Source organism: Colius striatus, chromosome 1 (assembly GCF_028858725.1).
Source record: "Colius striatus isolate bColStr4 chromosome 1, bColStr4.1.hap1, whole genome shotgun sequence".
Classification (NCBI taxonomy): Eukaryota; Metazoa; Chordata; class Aves; order Coliiformes; family Coliidae; genus Colius; species Colius striatus.
The window spans coordinates 203767001-203794755 of NC_084759.1; the positions used below are offsets into that span (position 1 = coordinate 203767001).

General features: G+C 42.7%; 1 long non-coding RNA gene across 6 annotated transcripts in view; it reads right to left on the reverse strand.

Annotated features, from left to right (window-relative positions):
* LOC133629607 (uncharacterized) overlaps nt 1-27755 on the reverse strand; it is a 129816-nt gene that overhangs the window by 84912 nt on the left and 17149 nt on the right. The gene's annotated exons all lie outside the window — the stretch shown is intronic.

Here is a 27755-nt window from a genome sequence, read left to right on the forward strand (position 1 = left end):
TCTCAAAGTACAGAAAATTATCTTTGCCCTCTCTGATTTCTCATTGTTTCATAAGCTGATCATTTGCACTTAAAAATCGGACACTACCACCCCTCCAGGAAAACCCCACAAGCCACAAAACCAAACCAAAGCAAAACTCAGCTGCATTTTCTGTCACTGGTCGAAGCCAATTTTTCAAAAATCTTTTTTGTTGTTGTTTTGTTATGTTTAATTTTTCTTTTTTAAAATAGGTTAACAGGTTCACATAGAATCACAGAATGGCAGGGTTGGAAGGGACCTTTAGAGAGAATCCAGTACAACCCCACTGCAGAAGCAGATTCACCTAGATCAGGTCACACAGGAACATGTCCAGGTGGGTCTTGAAGCCCTCCAAGGAAGGAGCCTCCACAACCCCTCTGGGCAGCCTGGGCCAGGGCTCCCTCACTGAAACACTGAAAGAGTTTTTCCTTATATTTAAATGAACTTTTTGTCTCCCAGCTTCATCCCATCACCCCTTGTTCTGTTGCTGGATACAACAGAAAAAAGTGCTGCCCCAACCTCCTGACACTCACCATTTAGATATTTGTAAATATTAATGAGATCTCCCCTCAGTCTCCTCTTCTCCAGACTAAAAAGCCTCAGGTCCCACAGCCTTTCCTCATAAGATGTTCCAGTCCCCTGATCATCTTGGTAGCCCTGCACTGGCCTCTCTCCAGCAGTTCCCTGTCCCTCTTGAGCTGGGGAATCCAGAACTGGACACAGGACTCCAGATGAGGCCTCAGCAGGGCAGAGGAGAGAAGGAGAAGAATCTCCCTCGACCTGCTGACTATACTCTTCTTGATGCATCCCAGGATGCCATTGGCTTCTTCGCCACGAGGGCATGTTGCTGGCTCATGGTTAATTATTAACCAGGACTCCCAGGTCTCTCTCTGCAGAGCTGCTCTCCAGCAGGTCAATCCCCAGCCTGTGCTGGTGCAAGGGGTTGTTCCTTCCCAGCTGCAGGACTCTGCACTTGTCCTTGTTGAATCTCATGAGTTTCCTCTCTGCCCAACTCTCAAGCTGGTCAAGATCCCGCTGAATGGTAGCACAGCCTCTGGGGAATCAGCCAGTCCCCCCAGTAAGCCTTAGAAAAACTCTTTTCACTCTCTATCATGGAACTGGTCACTCCTGCACCCAAAAAGACATAGAGGACCTATTAATATGTCCAAGCCAACAGTGACTTCACAAGACCTCACTCATATATAAATATTTTGATCTGCAGTATCAACAAATTGCCTGGCAGGGCCTCAAGTAAGACAGCAACGTGCAAGTGGATTTGCCTGTACTGTTCCATAAACAGACACCCAAGAGCCAGAGTTTTGTGAATATTTGTGAATTCTATAGCTGAGCTTTACTGGAACAAACTACAAGCAAATATGTATTTATTTGACAGAAAAAAAAATACAGCAAGGTAACAGAAATGAAAGGGTTTAAGAACAGTCTCCCTAGTGCCCACATAATCCTTCCAGGGCAGGTCTTCTCCTTCAGCTTTGCTCTGTCTTGCAGCTCAGCACATTTCTGACTTGTAGAAAATACCACACAGAGCCTGCTTCAGTCCCAATGGAAAAAAAGCCCCTGCTTATGTGCCTATCTCTACACATTTCACAGTCCTTCCCTCTGCCACTCTGCTCCTTACAGGCACCTCCAAAGCCACAGCAAACCTCAGAACCATTTAAAACTTGTACTTTAACTTACTGAATACTCACCAAACTGCACTGCCACCTCCCCTCTTTCTCGTCTTCTTCAATCATTTCCTTGTTTGAAAATAGGAAACCACTTTCTTTCCCTCCCTCAAGAACAAAACCCCATCAAGAACAAAATAGTCCTACACAGCTTGCCTCCTTCCTGGTGGCTTCTGTAGGTTTCCCTTGCCTCCTCCTACACATCCTCTTCAGTCATCTGACTTACCCCTTTATACACAAGGGTTCTGAAAGACAAACTGACAAGAGCAGGCATTTTCTTTCCCTTGTTCCCCAGCAGTTCCCAAAGTGAGACTTGTTTCATCACCTCTGGATGCAACACAGGATAAACACAAGTCTTCTCAAGTGCCTTGTCCCATCAGCCTAGGGTACACTTGCTATCCAACTCCATCCTCTCAGAGAGAGATTGTCCCTGCAGAAGTGGAATGTCAAAATACCGTGGAATATTGAGAGAATTTTCTCTAGTCCTCCCCTTCACAATTACAGTTCTCATCTCCTGTGTGTCCTGTTACTGCAGAAGAAAACCTCTTTCCCAGTTCTCTCAAGTGTCTCTGACAGACTGACTCTCCAAAGCCTGGAAATAACCCTTTTATCACTAATGGCTGTGCTTCTTTTGAGGAAAGGTAGATATTTCTTCTCTCCTGCCTGAGGTATCTTGACATGACTTTCAAACACATCTCACTCTGTCCTCATGAACTCATTTTGCTGTTTCCCATAGGGCAGACAAAAGAGCTTGATCTACTATAACAATTCAGAGTGCTTGTCTATGATTCTAAGATAAATCCTACACCCTTCTGAAGACATCTCTCAATAAGCTGGCTTCTAGCATTTTTATCTGTAGGTAGATGATGGACCTACCACATCTTCCCTGTTCTCACAGCAAGTAAATCACTCTAAGATTCTTAAAGAAATTGCTTTTTCCCCCCCCCAAATGCATTTTGGAAACCTTTGTTAAATGTATTTATGTTAAACATCTTTTAATACACACTCTTCAGACACTCAGTTTCTGTGAACAATCCCACCTCTTCTCATCTTTGCTGTGTTCCTCCTGCTCAAGCTTTTTAATCTCAGTTCAGCCTATATAGTGATCTGATTTGGTTCAAGATCGAGGAACTATGAGATGAATCTAATGCCTGACTTAAGATTTCTTTTAGGTTCTGTAAGGTTTGTCCCTCTCAGGTGCTACAAATACACCTGGATCAACAGGGAGCTCCTCTGAGTTTTTGGCCAACCCTTTAAAGGCAGAAATGTCACGCTCTACAAAGCCCTTTCCTAGACCTGAGGGAATGTTTCTGTGCTACTACCTCTTCAAAATAAGCGTTAAAAAAAACCCCATCTCCTATCTTGGTCTTCAGAGGACATGTGTCTGCTCACTTCCAGCTTCAGCACTTGAGCCAAGGACTGTGTTCAGGTTCACACTTTGTCTCTGACACCACTGTTAGAGACCCTTCCTGAGTCACCAAGTGCCTGGAATTGCTGCCTTACACTGCTTCAGCACAAGCATCATCAAAACACTGTGAACTCCAGAGCTCAGTTATTAGAAGAAAATACATAAAACATGGAACTCTTGAACACTAAAAGCAAGATGAACAAAAGACTTCTAAGTAACTCCCCTAGTCCACTGTGGCCTCAGATTGGTTTTATTCAGGCTTGTTCTCAACACATTAACAACCTTATTTTGCGTAATCCCTACACATCCCTGAAGAAAAGTCTTTGTCTCTGTGTTTAAGCGTTTACTGAGACTGTTCCTTTTCTTATCCTCAGTCTCCATTCCCCACACAGGCTCCTTTCTGACCAGTCTCTGCCCTGTTCTGTCAAAAATTACCCCCCAGAAATACACCCAGAGGCTCTCAGGGAATGAAAACAACTCTTTCCTACCAGAGACCTGCACTTGATGGATATCACAGCAACTAGGACAGCACAACAGAGTACTTGACTCACACTGCAGTCAGCAAAGGTGCAAATCACTCAAATGCCATTCATGATGCATCTGGCATGAGGGTGTTCAAAAAGTACTAAGGAAGCTCAGATAGCAAAAACCTTAATTCACAAGATCTAAGTCCTTAATTCCCTTTTTCCTCTGTTGATAGTCCTGTTTCCTTTATGTGAGTGAGATACATTCAAACTACAACACTGCTTTTTAGTGCAAATTTCTTTGTGCTGCTGTTGGTTTCACCCAGTTGAATTAATAGGTTTGAAAAACTTAAGCACCAATACTTTCAGCATCTGAAGGAGGCACACAGATTGTACAAGAATTCCTTTTACTTGAATGCTTTAAAAATATATATGTTTTAGATCATATATGTAAAAGCAGAGAGGCACTACAGTGAGAGTGAGCCTCACTGCCCTCTTGGGAAAATACGGCCTGCCACCGACTCCAAAGGCAGTTGTGTAAGATTCCAGAAGCAATTAATCTTATGAGACTCTTTCTTACGAAAAAAAAGGTCTATTTCAGCACTGACCACTGATCTCCCATCCTTACATCCTTCATTTTCCAACTGAAATGTTCAATGGTATTTTAAAAAGACGTGTCAAACCTGGATAACTTTTTTGAGGAAGCTTGTCAATAATTTTGCGCCTTTTACCGGCTGAAATTTAAAAGGGGGAAACAGCAGCAATGTTCTGGTAACTTTTATGACTGCCAAGAATCCCATCTTTTCACACAGAAAGAAAAGACTCTATGTTGTGAAGAAAAATATTTGCCCTTCACTGTGGTGGGTTTGTTAAGGCTTACTTGCAAGTGTTTAGTAAATAAAAGCCATCTTTCTCTTAAATTATTGTGAAGTGCAAACATCTAACATGGGAATCCAGAGCTACCCTTAAGCTATTCCACCCTCTAGTGAAAATGATCACAACTTTGCTATTTCACAGCTTTATCAAGCTAATATGGATTTGCACAATGAATATTTAATCAAAGATGAGAAAGAACAGAAAAGACACCCTTTTCTGTCTTCAATAAAAACCTAAAGTGAGAGTTTTAAATGAGAAATATGGGAATTTCCCCTATAATATCACAGGTGGCCAGAAAATTTTCACCCAAGCAAGTTTTGCACACATTCAACCAAAAAAAAAATATACAAGAGAGATGTAAAATGAACTAACAAGAAATAAGACACTTGGCCTAGAATATGCCAACCAGCACTGTACATTGGAAATGAGATGACAGGTAAAAGAGCTGGGAGGCTCAAGAGGAGGTGCAGCAGTAGAATGTCCTTAGGACAACTGCAGCTGGGCAGCTTTGAGGAGCTTCATTTAAGATTACCCACAATCAGACTGCCACTTGAAAGAGGATTATAGGTTGATTGTACACTGGCAATTGATCAGATCTCAACTGAAGTGGTTTCCTCATTCGCCACTTTAGTGGTGACAGCTCTGATGATCTGGGCTGTTAGCTCCTGACCAAAAACAGGAGGATAAAGAATAGAGTCCTCTTACGAAATAGGGCCTCTACATCTGCTTTCATCAGTTCCCATGTGTAATATGAGATCTGTACCACCTAGAACCTGTGGAGACAAACTTTTGATGAAATAATATACCATCAGATTATCTGAAATCAAATCCATCTCAAAAGAAGATGGACACTTCTTAGTCTTAAATAAATGCAGGGTTTGCACTGGGCTGCCGTAAGAGACATGGAGTCAGAATGCTGAATAGTAAATAGTGACTATATGCTTCATCTGTTCAGCATTGTTGCCTAAACAATTCTGAAATCTTTTGGAAAGAAAATGTAGCACAATTTTAAGTAACAATGTTCACTACAGTAAGAATCACTGGTGAACTGAAATGCAAACAAAAAAAAAGCATTCTCACAGCACTGAAAAATAAAGAGAAATCAGTGAACACTGGCAGCAGTATCTGGAAGACACTGTGATGCCCTAGAAGACTGATACTGATTCTGACTTTCTAGATCATAGCTACATGCATGCATAGAGACAAATTCCAGAGTGTTTTGTGGTGACAGCGTAGGTTTAGAGATATTCCCTTGCCCAGACTGGATAATCTTGTGTTGCTGGGCTTGACTTGTCCCTGAGATCTCACTCTTGTGAACTCCATCTCTTTTCTACACCTCAGAAAACCGCATCCTTCTCCAGACTAGAGAGCAAGCACACACCAGCAGTGGAAGGTACATCTCTCTCTCTCTCTCTGAGTTGTAAAGGTTGATTATACTTTCCTCTTACTAAAAAGCATGATAGAGTATTCAAAACATGAAAGCTGGCACAGAGATGTCCTACAAAAGGCTCTCATGTAAGAGAAACAAACATTCAGGAAACAGAAAAAAAGCATTTTGTTTACTGTGAAGGTTGTCTGGTTTAGTACTAGATATTGTTCAAGAGCTAGGTCTTAAGACATCCCATTACCTAATAAATATCAATTTCTATCTTTAAGACTGAGTTTGTTTTTTGAAAAAGGTGTTTACCAAACAGAATCCTCACACACTGGGAATTCTCCCTTTCAACCTAACAGTGAGACTAATTTGCTTCACATAAGCTCCCTAGTAAAACAGCCTAAAGCCTTTTCCCCTTGAGTACTAGTTGTCCATTATTAAACCCCAGATACTAAAAATTTATCAATAAATGTTAATATTGTGACAACACTTGCTTCTGAACAGCTTTTGCTACATCAAATAACTGTCTGTTTTGCTCTGGTGTTCTGATGTACAGCTGGTGGTGAAGCCATGATGTTAACACTGTGAGGACCACAGATGCACAGACACGCTGCTGGCTGCAGAGCAACACCAGCCACCATTGGAACACAGTTATAGCCAGCAGAAAATGGCCAAGAACCAACAGTAAAAGTAACTCTGCAGTTCCACCATCTGCTGTTGGGATAGCCATCTTTACTCATTTCTCATCCCTGACTGTTCATCCCTGTCCTTGATCCACCTCTCCATTTATAACAACACCCTTCATGCATCTGTGCTATGATTTACACCTTGGTACTGACCCTGGACAACTCTGATTTTGCTGGTGCTGTTGCTGGTTCTGCAGTGGGTTCCCTGTACAGGTGTAGAAAGATCAGGCCAGAAGCAGGAGCCAACACCCCAGCTACGCCAGCTGGCATCAAAGCAAGCAACAGGCGACTGGGGGATGCTGACTGCTGCTTTCAGCAGCTCTGCCAGTTTATGCTAGCTTAAAATTCCCATGGAACTATGGAAAACTAGAAACTAGACATATTCAAGTTAGAAATGAAAAAGAAGAAAGCACAGACTGTTTAACCAATAGAAGAAATTACTAAGATGTTGAAATCTTCCTTTCTAACTTCCAAATAAGACAGCATGCCTTTGTGAAAAACACCTTCAACACACGCCTGTTAATCTTTCAGTCAAACACGAGCGACTGAACTCAAAACAGGGAGTAACAGTTCTATGTAATGACCTGCAATACTCTAAATGTCAGACTCAATTATCTAGCAGTGCCTTCTGCCTTCTATCTTTGAAATGTAGATAGATTTCAGTTCTCTCCCTGGTTGTGTCAGATCAGAATTCTGTAACAGTTGGAAGCGACAGAGTCAAATTTTACGATATCCCTGCTTGGAACACATCCAGGGGTTGAATCCCATTTCTTCACATAGAAACAAGAAGCTCTAACATTTGATCTGGAATTCATACCTCGTTAGAAGGGAAGCAGCAGAAGTCTCATTTGTTCCTGCTACCAAGCTGGCGGTGAGGGAAAAGGAGCCATGCTGTGCTAGAGCTGGTTACTGACCTTGTCAGAACTCTCAGCTGTGAACGCACTGAATGATAATTTTGCCTGCCACAAGCAGACAGCCTCAGCAAGCAGGAATCTTCACATTCAAAAGCACTAAGTAGGAGGGTCAAACTAGAAATCTTGGCTTTCAGCATCTTTCTTTATGCTTCAGTATGTTATGGGTGAAGGAAGATGCTTTCTCTCTGCCTCAGTAACTGTATGGTATTCATCCCTTGCAAAAAAGTCTATAAATTTACAAGATGTGTAGCACTTGGCAGCCTTTTTGCAAGTGCTGAGTGACTAGGATGAGTTCAGTTAACACAATTTTGTAATAAATGTATTAGTTTATATATCTAAGCATGTACACTTTGCAAGGCAATGAAAGAAGAAAGAGGAAAAGATGAAACAGTGCACGGCCCGAAGAGTATGGCCTGCTGCCAGTGCCCACACATACTTGTTCTCTTTTTCAGCTTGTGTCACATACACACATCTCCTGGAAAAAAACCCCAATCCACTCAGAGAAAGTCAGTTCTTCTAGTGCTGCCAACTTCTGCCAAAACTCTACTTTCATTTTATAATAAAGATTACACTCATTTAACCACAATACAGTTAACTTACACAGCAAAACCTCTCAGGGAAGTGAAGCAAGCAGGTAGGGGGCAGGGAATCAAAATTCTTTTCAATTCTCTCCTGCTTTTTGTGTGAGCAGTGCCCTTCAGCAAAGGGGAATTCACCACCACCACTGGTAAATTGCACTTCTAAATCCAACAGACACAGACAGAATATGGATTGGAGGAGTGTGGTCAGGTAGTGGTCAGAATAGACACGAATATACAGGATGTGCAAGAAGTGCTGGGAGATGCAACATTATCTCTCACCATGCTGAACTACTGTTTAGCATTAAATACTGTAGTGGGTCTGGGACGGTAGTAATTTTCCACAGCAGCTCCTGCAGTGCTGTGCTTACTGTTGATATCAATATTATGACTACCGCTTGCACAACATCGGGGCTGTCCCTCCAGCATTCCTTCCCCCACCTTCACCAATAGCTGTGAGTGGGCATGATCTTGGGAGGGACTATGGCCAGGACAGCTGACCCAGGCTGACCAAGGAGATATTCCATACCATATGACGTCAGCTCAGGAATATAAACTGGGGGAAAGGAGCAGGAAGGGGAGGCGAGATTAATTTCTGGCCTTCCCAAAGCAACCGCTACGCGTACTGAAGCCCTGCTTCTCGGGAGGTGGCCGGACATCGCTGCTGATGGGAAGTAGAGAGTAACAGCTTATCTGCTTCTGCTTTGCTTCCCGCGCGCGCGGCTTTGCTGCTTATTTATTAAACTGCTTTTATCTCAACCCACGAGATTCCCATCTTATTTTCTCCCCTTCCCTGGCTTGCTTCTCGGGAGGTGGGGGGTAAAGCGGTGTGGTGGGCACCTGGCATCCAGCCAGGCTCAAACTACCACAGCCCTTTTGGCGCCCAACGTGGGGCGAGATAATAGCAGATTTACATTAACTGCATTGCAATTACAGTAAACCAATGAGAGCAAAGTTCCTGTGCTGGTCACGGAGCCTTGCTGTTATGCAGCTTATCTTACACTTTCTAATGTTTGGGAACATGATGCTCCTAACATTGACTCTCGGCTGTGCTTTAACCTTAATAGCTTTGCTAAGCTGGCTATATAATTTTTTGAAGAGGATGAAAGGGCCTGGGAACATGATGGCCCAAATAATAATAGCAAGTCTCATTCTGTTACTGATGAATTTAGTGTGCTGTGGGAGCTATCTTGTGGAGGCCATGGGGCAAAGCACCTCTTTCTCCTCAGCTCGGACTGATCTAGACAATTCTGTTACACAGACTTCCCAGGTCCTTAGTCACCCTTATACGAGAGTTTTAATATTACTAATTAACATGGTTGGTATATTATATATCTTGTGGAATCTGGAGTCATCTGGGTATCAGAGAGTACAAATTTGCGATGGAAACATGTTAAAATGCCCCCTGAAGCGGCCAGTCCCTGGGTGGCAGGGTATGTGGATGAATTTAGGCAAATTCCTAGGACGGTTATCACCTCCTGTAATCTGGGATTTTACATCTGAACAGATAAAAAACCCTGCTTTACTGACACGCTACCTGATAGAAGGGTGTCTTACCTACCCTAATGAGGCCCATCAGGTTCAGGCACTATACTGGGGCCTAGCCTCTGCCTACCGAGCTGCATTCCAGTCCTCTCAGAGAACTGTGATTGAAATGGAAACTCAAACGGTACCTGAGACCAACATAGTTGAGTCAGTCGCAGTCCAGCCCTCTCAGAGAACTGTGATTGAAATGGAAACTCAAACGGTACCTGAGACCAACATAGTTGAGTCAGTCGCAGTCCAGCCCTCTCAGAGAACTATGGCCGAGGTGGAAATTCAAACTATACCTGAGACTACCATGGTTGAGTCAGGGAACCAAACAACAACCACAGTGGTTGCCCCAGTAGTGAAAAAGAAGCAGTGGATAAGGAGGTCAAGTCCATATCATCGATTAGTAAGGGCAGACGAGGAGGAAGAGGAAAGGCTAGAAGAAGAAACTGGTCCTTCGGTAAGGAGATCAGGAGAAGTGAGAGAAATCGAAAAGGAAATGGAAACTACTCGGTCCCTCACCTCAACAGAACTTAGAGATATGCGAAAAGATTACAGTCGCCAGCCAGGTGAGCGGATTGGTGCCTGGCTGCTCCGATGCTGGGATAACGGGGCTGACAGTCAACAATTGGAAGGCAGAGAAGCCCAACAGCTAGGATCTCTTGCTAGGGACCGGGGAATTGATAAAGGCATTGGAAAGAAACACAAGCTTTCCTGGGCCTTGTGGGATTCTGGAGGATGCATATCCCAGGTTATAGTCAGCTTGTGAGCCCTCTCTTTAGAGTCACCAGAAAGAAGAACTGTTTTGAGTGGGGCCTTGAGCAACAACAAGCTTTTCAACAAATTAAACAGGAAATAGCTCGTGCAGTCGCCCTTGGGCCCATCCGTACAGGACCAGATGTGCAGAATATCCTCTACACTGCCGCTGGAGAGCATGGTCTCACCTGGAGCCTCTGGCAGAAAACATCTGGAGAAACCCGAGGTCGACCATTAGGGTTTTGGAGCCGAGGATATCGAGGATCGGAAGCCCACTACACCCCAACTGAAAAAGAAATACTAGCAGCATATGAGGGACTTCGAGCTGCTTCAGAAGTCATTGGCACAGAAGCTCATCTCCTCTTGGCACCACGTCTGCCTGTGTTACACTGGATGTTCAAAGGGAAAACCCCTTCTATACATCATGCAACCAGCGCTACATGGAGTAAGTGGATGGCGTTGATTACACAACGATCTCGGCTGGGGAAATCTAATCGCCCAGGAATCCTGGAAGAAATCATGGACTGGCCAGAAGGCAGAGATTTTGGAGCATTGCCTGAGGAAGTAGCTCGCGCCCAAGAGGCACCACCATATAATGAACTGTCAGAAGATGAGAGGCATTATGCTTTGTTTACTGATGGATCCTGCCGCGTGGTAGGAAATCATCGTAAGTGGAAAGCTGCTGTGTGGAGTCCCACACGACGAGTTGTTGAGGCCACTGAAGGAGAAGGTGAGTCAAGTCAGTTTGCTGAAGTGAAGGCTATCCAACTAGCTCTAAAGATTGCAGAACGAGAGAAGTGGCCAGTACTCTATCTTTACACTGACTCCTGGATGGTGGCTAATGCTCTATGGGGATGGCTACAGCAATGGAAGAAGACCAACTGGCAGCGCAAGGGTAAACCCATCTGGGCTGCTGCATTATGGCAAGACATTGCTGCTCGGGTGGAAAATATGACTCTGAAAGTACGTCATGTAGATGCTCATGTGCCAAAAAGCCGTGCCAATGAAGAACAATGGAATAACCAACAGGTAGATAAAGCTGCTAAAATTGAACTAGCTCAGGTAGATCTAGACTGGGAGCGTAAAGGTGAGCTATTTATAGCTCGATGGGCCCATGAAACATCAGGACATCTGGGAAGAGATGCAACATATAGATGGGCTCGTGATCGAGGGGTGGACTTGACCATGGAAGCCATCACACAGGTCACCCATGAATGTGAAACGTGTGCCGCAATCAAGCGAGCCACACGAATCAAGTCTCCCTGGAACAGAGGCCGATGGCTGGGTTTTCAGTATGGTGAGGCCTGGCAAATTGACTATGTTGGACCACTACCACGAACACATCAAGGCAAGCGGTATATACTCACCATGGTGGAAGCAACTACTGGTTGGTTGGAAACATACTCTGTCAACCACGCCACTGCCCGAAATACTGTCTTGGGTCTTGAAAGGCAAGTTTTGTGGCGACACGGCACTCCAGAAAGAATTGAATCAGATAATGGAACTCATTTTCGAAATAATCTCATAAACTCCTGGGCAAAGAAACATGGCATTGAGTGGATATACCACATCCCCTATCACCCACAAGCCTCTGGAAAGATTGAGAGATATAATGGGTTACTAAAGACCATGTTGAGAGCACTGGGCAATGGGGCATGGAAGCAGTGGGATAAAAATTTAGCAGAAGCCACTTGGCTGGTCAATAGCAGAGGTTCAACTAACCGTCCTGGTCCTGCCCAAACAAAACCACTACATACTGTGGGAGGAGATAAGGTCCCCGTAGTGCACCCAGGGAAATGGCTGGGGAAGGCAGTATGGGTTGCACCTCCCATGGGAAAAGGCAAACCCATTCGTGGGATTGTCTTTGCTCAAGGGCCTGGCTGTACTTGGTGGGTGATGAGAAAGGATGGGGAAACTCGATGTGTACCTCAAGGAGACTTAACCTTGGGGGAAAAATAACCTGTTATGTGAGTTATCTGTTGTAGATGAACTTTGAAAGAAAAACCGAACAAGTGGACAAACCAAGCCGGTGCTGGTGCCCAACACTGAACATACTGTTTCCCCTGGCCTGGATATTCATCTTGATGGATGAGACAGAAGTTATGACCTGCTCCAGTGAACATCTACAGAGGATGAAAGATATAAGAATGTTGTTTGTTTGTTTGATGCAAGATGCAAGAGGGAATACAAGAATGATGTTTGTCTGTTGAAGAGTGGGGGTACTGGTTAATGAGAGTATATAAGAATGTATATGGATTGTTAAGATGGTTTGTCTGAGCATGACATAAATGGTATGGAATAAGGGGTGGAGACTGTAGTGGGTCTGGGACGGTAGTAATTTTCCACAGCAGCTCCTGCAGTGCTGTGCTTACTGTTGATATCAATATTATGACTACCGCTTGCACAACATCGGGGCTGTCCCTCCAGCATTCCTTCCCCCACCTTCACCAATAGCTGTGAGTGGGCATGATCTTGGGAGGGACTATGGCCAGGACAGCTGACCCAGGCTGACCAAGGAGATATTCCATACCATATGACGTCAGCTCAGGAATATAAACTGGGGGAAAGGAGCAGGAAGGGGAGGCGAGATTAATTTCTGGCCTTCCCAAAGCAACCGCTACGCGTACTGAAGCCCTGCTTCTCGGGAGGTGGCCGGACATCGCTGCTGATGGGAAGTAGAGAGTAACAGCTTATCTGCTTCTGCTTTGCTTCCCGCGCGCGCGGCTTTGCTGCTTATTTATTAAACTGCTTTTATCTCAACCCACGAGATTCCCATCTTATTTTCTCCCCTTCCCTGGCTTGCTTCTCGGGAGGTGGGGGGTAAAGCGGTGTGGTGGGCACCTGGCATCCAGCCAGGCTCAAACTACCACAAATACCCTGAAAACCAACTGTAAGCAAATACTGCCAATGAAGACGCCAAACAGAAACAAACCTTATTATCAGAAGCCTTTAAAGACCTACTACATTTTCTACAAACTCACATCCTTTGTTGTGGACTTGCTCTTTTAAGTGGCCCAGTTGTGGGACTTCAGACATGAGCTCCTCAGCAGAATTAGCTGCACGTGGCTTACACTGGGGGTGAACCAGTGCAGCAGGAAAATCCAGTGCTACACAGGGCTCCTTATCCTTGAGTTTATTAGCTTGGTTTGCCAAAGAAAAATTCTTTTAGTGCTGTTTCTAATAACCCAAAACAAGAAGAGACATTTCACTCTTTAAATAAAACAGATACCTGAAATTATCAGCCTCCAGTAAATGTCTGGGAAGTATCAAGAGAGACCAGCAACAGAAATACGACAAAAGAATCATTTGCCTACTGTTTGGTTCCAACATCGATTGCCAAACAGATTGAAGAACAAGCTTGAGCTAGCCAGGGGACTAGTGACAGTCTACAGGCAATTCAGCAAGGGCTAATTTGTTAAGCTGAGAAACAAAGTAAATTAAAACCATTTTCAGCTTGGATTGATTTGGTTATATCATCAACACAAGCTAAAATTAGCTTGGGAATCAAAGCAGAGTGCTGCAGACATAGCTGGTACCACCAAGCGAATATATAAAAGAGGTCAGAAGCATAGGTGAACTTAAATCCAGTAGGGAACTATGCAGGTGCTGACCATGTAGTTTGGTACATGTATGTACTTCTCCAGCGTGGGTCCTTCCCATGGGCTGCAGCTCCTCACACCCTGCCCCAGCATGGGTCATCCATTGTGAGAACAGTCCTTCAGGGACAGACTGCTCCAGCCTGAGTCCCTCACAGGACCACAAGTCCTGACAGCAAACCTGCTCTGGCATGGGCTCCTCCTCCACGGACTCTCAGGTCCTGCCAGGAACTTGCTCCAGGATAAACGTCTTATGGAGTCACAGCCACCTTCAGGCATCCACCCGCTCCGGCATGGGCTCCTCCACGGGCTGCCAGTGGATCTCTGCTTCCCAGTGGCCTCCATGGATTGCAGGGGGACAGCCTGCTTCACCATGGTCCTCACTACGTATCACAGGGGAGCCTTTTCAGTGCCTAAGCACCCACCTCCCCATCCTTCTCCACTGACCTTGGTGTCTGCAGAGATGTTTTCACATTCTCCCTCCCTGTTGCTGCTGCCGTTTTACAACTGCACAACGACTTCTTCACAAATACATTTGAGGCGTTACCTCCATCACTAATTGGCCAGACCTGGGTCAGGTGCAGGGTCCAGCTTAAAACCGACTGGCCCTAACCCTGTCAGCTACACAGGAAGCTTCTGGCAACTCTTTTTGTTTAAAGAAGCCACCTCTGTAGCCCCCCTGCTACCAAAAACCTGGCCCAGACAAAACCACTACATCAAGTAAGAAACTTTTGTAAACGGACATGTTTAAAAGAAAGACATTTCCTCTTCTGTTTTAAAAGCCAGACCCAAGTTGATGACTGCCACGGGATTCCTGTTTGATCAATGCTGACAACATCCTGATGGTAGGGGAATTCTCAACTGCATCTATCCCTGCACGACCGTGCTTCTGGTCCAAGTAATGCAAAGGTCAAGAATGAATGTACCCAGAAAACAAAAGACACCCACTCTCATGCATCAGAGCAATATGTTTACTCAGTTTGTCATAAAGAAGTTAATTTGTCCCTCAAATGACTGAAAATACCTTAAATTACTTCAGTCTTCCTTCTGCTATACAATTACATGCCTAAATCAGTTCCACAAGAGAAACTCATTTCCAACCACAACTAAGGCAAGGATCTATTTGTGGAAAAAAACAAAGAATTATATTGATTTAAATAAAACAATGAAATTATTGTTGTTAGTAGTAGCTGCAAGCTCACAGAAATCTACAAGTTCAAGACAAAAAAATATCCTTTTTTAAAAATTTCTGAAGAAACTCTATGCAAAACCACTTGATCTGAAACAAATCATGCCCTTGTGTAAGCACCAAAATAAGTTAGCCTCAACTATGACGTGAGTATTAAACTAGCACAACTTTCCTTTATGTAAGTTGCCAAAAGAATGCTTTTTCTTTGCACTCTCTCTAATTTCCAGAAAACAAAAGGTCTAGGCTAAAAAAGAGGAGACTGAGGGGGGATCTTATTAATATTTACAACTATTTAAATGGTAGGTGTCAGGAGGTTGGGGCAGCACTTTTTTCTATAGTATCTAGCAACAGGACAAGGGGTGATGGGTGAAGCTGGAACACAAAAAGTTTTATTTAAATATAAGAAGAAACTATTTTACTGTGAGGGTGAGGAAGCCCTGGCACAGGTTGCCCAGGGAGGGTGTGGAGGCTCTTTCCTTGAAGGTCTTCAAGAGCCACCTGGACATTTTGCTGTGTGACCTGATCTACATGAACCTGCTTTTGCAGGGGAGTGGACTGGATGATCTCTAAAGGTCCCTTCCAACCCTTCTGTGATTTTATGATTCAAAACTCTCTGCTAGAACTGGGAGAGTCTGAAGTATGACCAGTAATTTACAAATCAGCAAAGCACATATTTTTATCTCTAAATTTTTAAGGAGAAAACATTTTTTAAATGGAAGTATAAAAATTAAAAATCCCAGTAGTCATGACAACCCCATTCCACTTCCTTCTGCTCACCCATGTCATCAATACGATACCTAAAATAATCCATGGTAATTAAAACTATCCCCAAGAGACATCTACTTGTGCAGAAAATAGTTCTAGAAGTAACACCAATAACTGAGGAAAAGTATCAGCCTGTGTCAGAGATGCATCACTCAGTGAAGAGGTACTCACTTTTTGGCAACAACTGAAGACTCCCACCATCAAACCAGCAGAACTAGACTGATTTTGTGGTGAAAAGTAAATGAGGAATCCCACCTTGCAATGTACAGCTGCACAAATCCCTCTCCATCATCTACTGGGAGCCTGGGGAGTTCCCCTCTGACTAGAAGCTCACCAGGGTTATTCCCATCTACAAAATGCATGATGGAAGACCCATGAAACTACAGACCTGTTAATGTAACCTCAGTTCCTGGAAAAATGATGGGGATCATACTAGGAATCATTGAAAGGCATTTGAAAGACAATGCAATTGTCAGACACAGTCAACACAGGTTCAGCAATGGAAAGTCCTGTTTATTCTGCTATCTTTAGTTCAGTTCGGTATCCTTCTGTGAGAAGGTCACCCACCCAGTGGATGAAGGGAAGGCAGTGGATGCAGTTTGCCTGGACTATAGTAAGGCTTCTGATGCTGTCCCTCCCAGGTTTCTTCTGGACAATTTGTCTAGTTGCTACATTACAAGGTTCAAAGGGTTATAGTCAGTGGGGCTACATCTGGCTGGCACCAGCTGAGCCAGGGCTCAGTTCTAGGGCCAGTCCTGTTCAGTACATTTATCAATCATCTGGAGGCTGGAGTGGAATGCACCACTTGCAAGCTTCCTAACAATGCCAGACTGAGAGGTGCTCAGGGACAAGAGGTCTTGCAGAGGGATTTAGGTAGACTGGAGCATTGGACAATGATTAACTGGATGAAATTTAACAAGATTAATCACCAGATTCTGTACCTGGGATGGAGTAATGCCAGGCACATGTATAAACTGGGAGAGTGGTGGCTGGAGAGTAGCCCTGCAGAGAGGGATCTGCGAGCACTGGCTGAGAAAAGGAGTCAGCAGTGAGAGCAAACTGTATCCTGGGGTACAAACACAGCATAACCAGACAGATAAGAGCTGATCATCGTTGTGTTTAGCATTGGTGTGGCCTCATCTTGAACACTGTGCAGTTGTGGGCCCAACATTCAAGTATGTTGAAGTCCCTGAAAGTCCCCAGGCTGCCCAGGGAGATGGTGGAGTCACCATCCACGGAGACACTTAAAAGACAAATAGATGAGGTGCTGAGGGATATGGTTAAGTTTACTGATGAGCCTGGCAATGTGAAACTAGTGGTTGGACTTGATCCTTGTATGTCTTTCCCAATCATAATGATTATATGACTCTATGATCCAGAGAAGGGTAAAGCTGGTGAAAAGACTGGATGAGACATCCCATGAGGAGCAGCTGAGGACTCCATGTTTGTGTAGTTTTGAGAACAGAAGACTGAGGGGTGACCTCATGGATCTCTGCAGCTTCACAAGGGCAGAAAGTGAAGTGGAAGCGCTGAGCTCTACTCCCTGGTGTGCAGTGATAGGATGTGTGGGAATCGTTCAAAGTTGTGCCGGGGCAGGTTCAGATTGGACATGAGGAAGCATTTCTTTCCTGAGAGGGTTGTGGAGTATCCTTCTCTGGAAACATTCCATACCCACCTGGACAAGTTCCTGTGTGACCTACTCTAGGTGGTCCTGCTCTGGCAGGGGGGGTGGACTGGATCATCTTTCGAGGTCCCCTCCAACCCTTAAGATTCCATGATTCTGTGATTGATGCCCCAAGCTTTGCAGTGTTGAAGGGGCATCTGAACGGTGCCTTAACAACACACTTTAAGTTTAGCCAGTCCTGAACTGGTCAGGCAGCTGGACTAGATGATCATTTTATCTCCCTTCCACCTGAAATTATTCCATTCTAATATTTACACTTTGGTGCAAGTACCATTTCAGCTGGGCGTTTTAGACATTTTATAGCAAAGTTTAAATGTGCACAAATTTCACCAATATGACTCAACTGTAACATTTTTCCCACACAAGTACTTGAAAACTAGCAGTCAACTGCCTTGCAGTTTGATTATAAGAACAAAACAATACACAAGATTATCTTTGGGATTTTAGTGACCAAGGTAGTACTGTGCTGTTTGTTATGTATTTACAGTTTAACAGAACAGGCTCATTTTATTCTAAACCCAGTATACTTCCCTGTAGCCACTCAGTTCACACAAATCAAGATAGACTCTATATCATTAAAAAAGGGTGTGATATCAATAGCTTCCCATTCTGCCTACAATAGCCTATTTTTGACACATATTGATTTCATTTTAGAAGACAAAACACCGTGGAATCTATGGATTTCCACAGAAAACCATCACATCACACCTATATAAATCCAGACTTCTTACAAAGCACAGTAATCAAGTCACAAAATACTGAGACTAGGATTCAACTTTTTAGGCCTCTGACACATATGTGGTCACATCTAAACCAGCTGTCAAGGTAGCCACCGTAGGTAAAGGAGATCCAGTTAAAATAGTCTTTAGTACATAACTCATTTAATCAAACCCAGTGTCTTGATGAGAAAATGAGGAATCACATCCTAAGCTTCTCAAGGTAGCCCTTCCCTAACAGTGAAGAGCCTGGAGTGACCTGCTCAGACAGGCATTCACCTACAGTGCTGTTCCTGGAGGGACCAATCTTGTTGGCAACAGTAGGCTTCTCCCAGGCGAGTTCAAGGCATGCCTTTGTCCAAAACAAGAAAAGTGTGGCAAAAGGAAGATGTGATTTGTACTTCTGCTATCAAAAATAATATTCTGGGCTTGTGGATATGAAAGACATGCTGACTCCATGGTTGTCAGCCAAAGAAATGATGCTGAGGACAAAGACATGCTGACCACAACCTCTCTTTGTTGAAAAGAAGGCATTTCATCGTTCCATGGGAGAAAACAGATGTGATGGTTCAGTTATTTCCTGAAACCACCAAGTCTTTTATACTTAACCAGGAAACAATAGATAGACAAGAACCCTCAGCAGAAGGCAGAATTAACGAAAGGCAAGTAGAAAAGTCTGATTCCTCTTCTGCACAATATACAGCAGTTTGTCTCATTTAATCTTTACATCTGTGACAGCTCAGTGACCCATAACCAGCAAAATGCTACAGACAACATAATGGGATGTCAGGGATTCAACACCAAGCTATCGGTCACCTTTCACACTACAGTATAGGGGTGAGGGTCAGCCTAAAGCACTCTAAAATTCTAAGGCTTATCTTTACAAATAGGGAATTATAGTCTAGATCAATCTAGTCCAAAACTTCACCTCCTCAGATAATGTTTGGACCTTTTTGTGTCTTGTTCTTGTTAGACTGTTTTGTTAGCCATGCAAAACAATGTCCAAGATTAAAACACCTCCAACGACTCTCAAATATTTTACTGCTCATCACTTAAAACATTTTATTAAGCATTTGGCTTAAAAAAATAGATCAGTTAAAGCAATGCTTTGTGTTCAAAAAAAACCCAATGTAAACCAATTCCAAAGTTTTCTTAACCAAACAAATATGAAAATTACATATTACTGAATATTTGAAACATGAAGACACAGAAAAGATCCTGAGCTGTTTTAACATGCACTGCACAGACTTTGATCTGATGTCAGCAAAGGGTTTGACTTAAGTACGCACTATCAAGTCTGATCACTGTACTCCCTTCAAGACTTCGTCACTCGTCATTCCTGTTAGTGATTCAACTGGTTCTCCAGTATACCACAGAAGAGAAAAATATCCTCAACAATGCTAGGAATAACATCCTTTCCTGTTTGGGTACATTTGTGTCAGTCACCTTCCTCTTCCAAGAAATTTCATGACATCTTTTGAAATATGGAGACAGAATTCCATTAAAACTTATCAGTTAGAAGCAAGCTGTGCAAACGTCACCCTTAGCGGCCAACAGGTTTGAGATAACAGATAATAAACAGTCTGGAAACTCACACTGTACATCAATTTGCATTGTTTCTGTTGGAAAAAAACACTTGACCAACTCACATGCACTGAACACTCTAGCCTCCACTTCTACACATGCACTTATTGATAGAATCATGAAACGGTAGGGGTTGGAAGGGACTCTAGAGACCATCCAGTCCAATCCTCCTGCAGAAGCAGGTCCACCTAGATCAGGTCGCCTAAGAATGTGCCCTGGCAGGTCTTGAAGACCTCCAAGGAAGAAGCCTCCACACCCTCCCTGAGCAGCCTGTGCCAAGGCTCCCTCACCTCACACTAAAATAGTTTTTTTTCTTGTATTTAAGTGGAACTTTTTGTGTTCCAGCTTCATCCCATCACCCCTTGTCCTGTCACTGGATACAACAGAAAAAAGGGATGCTCCAAACTCCTGATATCCACCATACAGATACTTACAAATATTCATGAGGTCCCCCCTCAGTCTCCTCCAGCCCCAGGTCCGGCAGCTTTTCCTCATCAGAAAGATGCTCCAGTCCCCTGATTATCTTGGTGCTGCACTCTCTTCAGTACCTCCCTGTCCCGCTTGAGCTGAGGAGCCCAGAACTAGGCACAGGACTCCAGATGAGGCCTCATCAGGGCAGAGTAGAGGGGGAGCAGAACCTCTCTCAACCTGCTGGTCACGCTCTTGTTGATGCATCCCAGGATGCCATTGGCCTTCTTGGCTACGAGGACACACTGCTGGCTCATGGTTAGTTTACTGTCAACCAGGACTCCCAGATCTCTCTCCACAGATGCAAAAGGCTTCTAGAGACAGCAACTGCCAAGTGTCTACAGACACACTCATGTACTTTTCCACTGTTTGGTTAAAAGCTGTTAGGATGGGTCACACAAATAGACAGGAAAGCCTTCTTTAATCTCATGTTGGTTCAATTACCTTTCATCTTCAATAAACCAACTACACTGGACTACAGCATCTAACATTTCCCTAAGACATTTAAAAACAAAGTATAAAACCACTCTTCCACAACCCAAGGCACCCTGTGCAACTCCTGTACCCCAGATCACTATCAAAATTGAACATCAGATTGATTCAGGTAAAGCTTGCATCCTCAGGCACAACATTACTTTGCTCCAGCTTTTGGAACTGTTTGCATCACTAGGCTGACATGACAGTGTTCAGCACTGAAATTGCTTCCCTGTTAGAATCAACTTTTTTGGTCAAAACAAAAGACTGTTTCAACATTGACAAGGACAAAATACACAGTTATTTGCCATTCCAAATACTGCTACCACTTGGGGCACTTAAAATCAGAAAATCCATTTAGCAACTAAAACATTTTAGTTAAAAAAGACCAAAGGGAGAAAAAAATAGAGAGAAAAAAGCTTTAATGAGGAAAAAAAACCATCAACTACTGAGTAGAGCAATATGAAGAGAGATTTAATTCTGGAAACCAGCTGAAATAACCCTTTAATTAAGTATTTGTTGTGACTGAAAAATTGTAGGATTTCTGCTTTACCCTTAGAATGTTTTTTCAAAGATCAATGAAAGCTAATCCTTAGAAATTTTGTTACAATTAAAGAGAACTAGCTTCCTTCTTAAAGGGTAAACTAGCAGAAATTGGCAGTAAGAGAGAAGCTACGTCAAATCCTACATGACTCCACAACACCATGATCCAATTCTACCATGTAAATGATGATGCCTACTGGGGCAATACAGTACTGCAAAGACAGTGTTTTCCATCTGAGCTGACAGGGTTCTGTAGTTCTACAACAAGGCAAAGAAGTAGCTAATCTAACTGATTAGCACACTGAAACGACAGCAGAAAAATCCCTGTATTTGTGGAGACAAAGAGACCTCAGCACCAGGGGATTTTTTTGGTCTTCTGATTAGAGAAGGAATGTTTCATCCTTGGTATATTGTGGAAACGAACCTGCAACCGCTTGGGAGAAGCATTCTGGTTTTGGCAAGCAGCTTAGAAAAAGCGATCTACACCGACCCTCTACTTCAGCACATCTAAACTTCCTCAGCCCATGCCTCATTTCAGCCAAGAATCCTTCCCCTCCAGTTGCTATCATACTGCTCTGAAGCTGGAGAAAGAAGGCCATTTCATACTCAATTTGCTCTTTTTAACACCTCATAGGCTGCAAAATGCCAGTCTAGCAATTCTATTGTAATGGAGTCTAAAGGCTGCAAAAATTAGTATTTCACATATGACTACACTCCCAGTGGTAAATGCATGCAGTATCCTCACGTGCTACACTACAAACACTAATACTCGCAGTAGTACTGCCATCTGCACTGCTTCCTTTTAAAGCGTCTGCCCATCAGATGGTTGCCTGCTTTAACCTCCTGCCTCCCTCCATCTTCCCCAGCCTGGATCATTCTTTCAAGTCTGTACCAGCTGTCAATCTGTGAGTCTAACAGCTGAATTTATGAGACATTATTTAATTTGATTTTCCTCACAAAATAAGATCTTGGTATTGATCTGTTTTGCTAAGTCTCTCAACATCTGAATCATTACCTTAATGTGACGCCTTGAATGGCTTCCAAAGGACTCCATTTTAGTTAAAGGTTAAACATTTCTAAACCTAATCAAATAAATTTGTAATAATTCACTATAATGTAGCAAGCAAATTTCTAATCTAAAGGTCTGAATAATCAAACACTTCACTATCAACACAGTACTGTCTTCTGAGAATGCTGTAAATATTCTCTAACACTGTAATTGGTGTTAATAACAGTACCCCCAACTACTCTCTAGTATGAACAAGAACTGTACTTCAGTAGTTATTAATGCTGAGAACAGCTTGTTTCATCCCCTTACTCCAGTGCAGCTCTTCACTACACAGCTCTTGAAGTTGTAGCGAGGTGGAGGTCAGTCTGTTCTCCCTAGTAACAAGCAATAGAACAAGAGTAAATGGCCTCAAGTTGCACCAGGGGAGGTTGAGGCTGGATGTGAGCAGGAGTTTCTTTGCTGCCAGGGCTGTCAGGCACTGGAAGGGGCTGCCCAGGGAGGTGCTAGAGTCACCGTCCCTGGAGGGGTTTCAGAGCCAGGTGGATGTTGCACTGAGGGCAATGGGCTGGTGGTTGGTAGGGCTGGGACAAAGGCTGGGCTCCATGAGTTTGAAGGTCTCTTCCAGTCAAAATGGTTCTATGATACTATTTCATCCAACTTTTTTGAGGGGGAAAAAAGAAAAAAAATAATTACTGCTAAGTGTTGCAATCTCCTCCTCATTCTCCCCATTAAAAGTATTTTAAAAGTTATTACCCATTTTCTCTGGATAACAATAAGGGGTCTCATCTTTACCCTCTGTGCTCAAAACTTTTCAAAATCATCGAACGGTAGGGGTTGGAAGGTACCTTTAGAGATCATCTAGGCCAACCACTCTGCAGAAGTAGATTCACCTAGATCAGGTCACACAGGAACGTGTCCAGCTGGGTCTTGAAGACCTCCAAGGAAGGAGCCTCCACAACCCACCCAGGGCAGCCTGGGCCAGGGCTCCCTCACTGAAACACTGAAATAGCTTTTCCTTATGTTTAAAGGGAATTTTCTGTGCTCCAGTTTCATCCCATTATCCCTTCTCTACAGATGCCCTGGCAGCAACATTTGAGAAAAAAAGGCTGCCTTGACAAATCTGTAATTCAACTCAAATTATTAAGATTTAGACAACCCAGGAGGTGGAAGCCCAAGGTCTGCAAACACCCAGTCTTGTTCACAGAGCCAGCACAGATACTCGACTGATGGAGTCTGGAGCCAGACTGGGTCCCAATTTTTCAACAACTACAAGAACATGCAGAACATGAAGTAAAGGAGAGATTGATTTACACAAAAATAATAATGAGGTCGACTGAACTGAGAGTATACAAACGGAAGGACGGAACTGTAGCCTGCAAGAAAATTAACACACAGGTTTTGCTGTGCAACACAGCAAGTACCAGCAAATGTGTGAAAAATTAAACTGTGTTAGACACTGATGTGGAGGGGAAGGTGAGCAAGCGTGTTCCAACACAGAAACTTCAATAAAGCAACAACTCAACAACTCCAGACTGCAGCTTTTTATCAAAGGGAGATTCAGTTGTTTGCTCTTCAGTCTAACAAATGAAACTATAGAAACAAGCTTCAATACAGAGGGAGAAGTCTCCCAGTGAAGGTTATGAAGCTAGAGATGTAAAGCTGTATTAATTTCACAAAGAAGAGTATCTTTAATTAAGACATCATTCCATCTCCCCATATCTACCAAGGGAGAACAATTACTAAGTTCTCAAAAAACACTTAAACCCAAGTTGTCCTCTTTTTTTTTTTTTGCAGTCCCAGGGATGTTACTCTGGATAGTCAGACAATGTATTTTCTGTTCTAGGCAACACAACTTTTACAGAAGTCACAATGAATTTGACACCCTGGAAGCCCACATGACCCTATTCCATACAACAGTACCACATCATACTTAATAATGTGCATCTTAAGTTTCTCTCTCTCTCTCTCCATCTGGTGTTATTTTTGTGCATCCTTCGCTAACTTTAAATTTGAAACCATTTTTCATTTTCTCATGTCATTTCATTTAAAGCATATGCTTCAGTTCTCATCTTTGTCTGCATGTGTGATATCAATAATGATTCTATACAGAAAGAGTCAGATTCTGAAATCTTTATTAGCTAACAGCTTGCCTCAGCAACATGGGCAGTCTACAAACTATTTAAATCAATTAGACTAATTTCCATATTACTCAACCTGATACAGACACTGTATATCAGAATCTAAGTAAACACATATAGACAAATAAAAGAAAAGCTATTTGCAAACATTGTAAAAGATCACAAACAGATTAAACACGAATCAAGATGAAAGCAAATGCCATACTAAGTCCCAGACAGGGACCTATCTTACATAAGTGTCCTGCCCAGAAGCCACCACAAACATTTCAGAAAAAGATCTAAGAATTTACAATTTGGTGTTGCAGGAATTCAAGTGACAGAAAAAGACATTACTTCCAACCTTAATGTCACCTATTACTGGCTCACATACGTCCTAGAGAAGAAGCATTTTTCTGATTCACTGACAAAGCAATCGCCCTGAGATTGCCAAATATTATCATACTCATTTTTATTCCATTACACAACTCTATTTTTTATCTCAAGTAAAACAAAACATCTTAACTGACACATTATTATACATCAACCTTTCAACACAGAGTTTTCTAGTACCAAACCAGTTAATACGAAAAGGTAAACAATTAGTTCCTTAATATCATGGTCTATGTGTCCTCCTAGTGATAACTATCTGAAACTGCAGTGATGCATTCCTAAGAGCTCCTGTTCTTTGTTTAACTCTTTATTCACTTCACTTTACTTTTGTTTAGGGTTGTCAAGCCACATATTGCTCACCTTTACTCATGTAAATAGAATCTTACAAGCTCAACACTGGGTATGCAGTTGGGAATACAATAAAGATGCAAAGACAGCTAGTAACTGTTGCATATCAAATGTAAAAGCAGTAAATCCACTGAACATTTCAGAAGAGCATACAAAGATTAAATAGCTTTTCACCAAGTACTTCAAGGTTTAGGTGTCTGAGCAACACAGAAAGCCAGCAAACAGACTCTAACACAATTTTCGGCTAAGTCTATGTCCCAAAGTTTCACCCAAATACAAGGTAATTTAGAGATGAATAAACACGTAGTGTTCTTTCATTACTAATCTTCGATGTAGTGGTTGCAAACTTCAACCCCAAGTCCATTTTTAAAGCAGTTGAACTACAACTCTGTAGTCCAAAGGCTTTAGACCACTTAATCCAAATCCTGTCTTATCACAGGTTGCTGCATTTCATCTTCATCCTCCTACTGAAGAATTTTGCCCAATTTTTTTTCCACCTGTCAGATGATCAGACCACACATCAGACAAAGAACTGACCAAAATGGATTCAATTACATATTCCCAAATTATCTAATCTGAACAACAATACGAAGGAGAATGCAAAAATCATCAAGAACTCTAGCAGACTGAACTGAAAGGGAAGATCACCTGGACATCAACTCTGACAATTCACTTTGACTTTTCAGCATTAAGTACTTCCTTTAAGCACTGTGTGAATGAAGATCCACAATTCCCACTGCTATTGTCCCCAAGACCTACAATAAAAGGAAACACAGAGAGCTGTGATTACACAGAGTGCCACGGCAAAATACCTAGTTACCTCTAAACAAGAAGCTCAGATACCAGAATCACCCTGTTTGATTTAACCCATTATCTCAAGATACTCAGACATGTACTATGAACATCATCCAATAAAGCCTTACAGCAAAAAGTGCTATCAGGTTTAAAGAGTTTTCTCCTCAAGTCTTAAAGCTGCCAGTGCTCTGAAGTGGTAACCTGTAAGCAGTTATCCATGTTAAAGAAAGGATCAAAGCACACAGTTCAGCCTAAAATCACATGGTGTTAGTCGTGACAATGCAGCAATTGCATTAAGATATATTAATGCCTCGTATTAAGACACGTGAGCTACAGCAGCTATCCTAAAGTTCAAGCCTGATCCCAACAAAAAGCACACTCCTACATCTCCCAGGCACTTCAGTACATAGTCTTTATTTCAGAATTTGTAAGACAAGACAAAATTCCAAACAACAAGCACCTGAAGAAAGAACACACCAATGATGACATTGGTTCCATAGCCAACTCGGACAAGAAAAATAAGGGAGGTGGGGGAAGAAATCAACAGAACAGTGAACACAGGCATCTCAAGTAAGTTCCAAACATATATTTTTCATGGAGAGGTAATAAAAGCCACAAAGCTGAGATGTGAACTGTAGTTTTACCAATCTGCCAACTGATTGCTGTATGGGTGGAAGAGATTTGAGACATGTAAGGGTGATGATAGACAAGCTATTGACAAATGCTAATTATCAATACAATCACCATGGCAATTTATAGGACTATTGCCAACTATAAGTTGACAGGCAGTATGTCTTTCTGGAGACAGCACAAATGACTTCATAGCTGTTACAAAACAGCATGCTGACTGGCTAAAACTATGTTGTTGTTATAAAACTTGTTTGCAAATTTAAGAACTCCTTGTGCTTTTAATAATTTCCCACTGTTATTATTTCTATGAAGTCCATCAAGTTGCAATCTATTTTCTATGGTCAAAGAAAAGAACTTCATCCGAACTTAACGGGTACAGGGTTAACCCCAAGAAATCATGCTTATCTTCAAACAGACACATGATGTTCAAACACAATTTCACAGCAGAATCTCTGTATGTTGAGATATGGCAAAACTTCAATTTCCAAGACCAAGCACTCCTTGAAAGCTGTTAGTCTTTGCTAGCCTAGATATTAGCTTTAATTAGTATTTTAGTCAATTAATATGAGAAATCAACATCAAATCGTGATCCACACATTTCAGGACTATGCTGTTATTTTAAAAACACAGACTTTTTTTTTTTTTACTTACTGCAGCTCATCCAACCTAGTTTAAAAACAAATCAGACATAACTTCTTAAAACTACCTTGGAATTACAATTTTTCCTTCAGACGTGCTCTTCATCTCTCCTGGTTCACACACACACCGATCTACTAAAGTTTCATTAATTTATGTGGTTCTGTAATGAGAGAAGGAAGAGCCACTCGCTGTAGGAGAAGATCAGGTCCAAGACTGTTTAAGGAACCTGAAGGTGCTCAAGTCCATGGGACCTGATGATGTGCATCTACAGGTCCTGAGGGAACGGGCAGATGAAGTGGCTAAGCCACTAACCATGGCATTTGAGAAGTTGTGGCAGTCCAATGAAGTTCCCACTGACTGGAAAAGAGGAAACAGAACTCAATTTTTAGAGAGAAACAAAGACAACCCAGGGAACTTCAGGCCAGGAAAGGATGCCATCCAGAAACACGGACAGGCTGGAGAGGTGGCCTGTGAGAACCTCCTCAAGTTCAACAAGGACAAGTGCAAGGTCCTGTGCATTG